The sequence below is a fragment of the Ips typographus genome, linkage group LG1, assembly GCF_016097725.1.
Source record: "Ips typographus isolate SLU linkage group LG1, UJ_Ityp_2.0, whole genome shotgun sequence".
In the NCBI taxonomy this organism is placed as follows: domain Eukaryota; kingdom Metazoa; phylum Arthropoda; class Insecta; order Coleoptera; family Curculionidae; genus Ips; species Ips typographus.
In genome coordinates this window covers 17,775,271-17,776,907 of record NC_138422.1, presented here as the reverse complement: position 1 = coordinate 17,776,907, position 1,637 = coordinate 17,775,271, and the positions used below count along the sequence as shown (strand labels likewise).

General features: G+C 32.8%; 1 long non-coding RNA gene across 1 annotated transcript; it reads right to left on the bottom strand.

The window, feature by feature from the left end:
- Positions 1 to 723: 723 nt before the first annotated feature.
- On the bottom strand, positions 724 to 1,241 carry LOC145728738 (uncharacterized). Its single transcript, XR_014178153.1, has 2 exons — positions 1,012 to 1,241; positions 724 to 947 (listed from the first exon to the last, which is right to left on the bottom strand). It is a non-coding gene; the product is annotated as an uncharacterized LOC145728738 (long non-coding RNA).
- Positions 1,242 to 1,637: the final 396 nt, after the last annotated feature.

Sequence of the window (1,637 nt, the reverse complement as noted above, 5' to 3'; positions counted from 1 at the left end):
GTGAAATGCAATTGAAGAACTAGTCTAGAAGTACAAATAAGCCATTGTAAGACTTGTAACGTAAATTACTAATAATACTTTTTCTAATTTTGACATATAAAGTGGCACTTTTCGAAACTGACAACAGTGACGTAACGTTCTACTTTTCGTAACTAGTTATGAAAAGTAACACTTTTTGTAACTAGTGATGAAATGGCCATTTCTTAACTAGTAAATAAATGAATAGGACAATTTATTAGCTTTTCTGTGAAAGTAAAAAATAAGTACAATAAAAATAAGTAATATCAAAAGGAACATAACAATTTAAAAAATCAATTATTGTAATTATTAATTACATAATTTGTACAGTTCGACAAGTTGATGCCCGAATTTGTCTTGCTGTTGCTTGAATTTGTTGTTACAGCAAGTGATTTGGCACTGCTTGTTTCACCAAGAATGCTAGCAGAAATGCTTTTTTTGTTTTCAATCGAGTTTTCAACATATCCCTCGGCAACAGAGTTCGATTTCCATCCCCCATGTTGTTTTATTTTCAACAAATTAGCTCCAGAGTCTGCAAGAAAGGTAGCAGACGACCTTCGAAAGCAATGTCCAGTGAATAATCCTGGATTTTTTAAGCCAAGTAATTCAGTAATTTTCTTTCGTAACTGGGCAATACTAGTATACTTAGTATCTACTGGTTGTATACAGCATTTACCTTGTAGGTAGTTAATAAAAAATCTGCTGTGCTTCAAATTTTTTGGTCGCATATTTATGTATCTTCTTAGTATATCTACAAAACTGATTCCCTCAATATCTCCTTCCGTTATGACAAATTCACGTGATGTTTTTGTTTTTGTGATTGGAATGTTAACTCGAAAATGCGAGTTTTCATCTATTACATCTTCATTCCGAAGAAACGTTAATTCCACCTTTCGACAGGCGCCTGCTACACCTACAATAAGGACCACCTGAAATATGAAAATAATAATCTAAGTGATTATATTGAAATTTTGTGTAATAGTTTAGGCCTACCTTAGCTAACAGCCACTTGGAATCATCTGCTTCTTTTAAAAACTCCGACATATTTTCTCTAGTAAACACATTAGATTTCTTCGCCTTATACCCATCGCTGCATCTTTTTAAATACGCAATCAAACTGTAATAACCTTTAATGCCTATGCCAGTCTTCAGAGACAGCTCCGCTCCCAACATTGAATAAACTGACCCTAATGTTGAAGATTTAAGATACCTCTTTTCCTCGAAGTAAGCAAGCATAACTTTTTCATTTGTGTTTTACCTTTTTTGAATTTAAATTTCTCGCAATGTTTACAGCATAAACAATATTTGACGTGGCAAAATTTTGATATATTAACAATACACGCACAAGTCACCATGGATATTTCATTTGGAACAACTGGTGGGGGATTGGGAGGTAGGAATAGATGTTGGATGTGAAACTATAATTTACTTAGTTTGTACCACTTTTAACTATTTACCATCAAAAATTAGAAAAAAACATGTATAAAACACGTTTCGAAAATGTCTAATTGTGTAACTCATTCAAATTGCAGGAACTCGCTTTGCTCGTCCTGCAAACATTAATTCCTTACACAAAATCGCACTTTTCGTAACTAGTTATATAAATAGCTATTGTAACA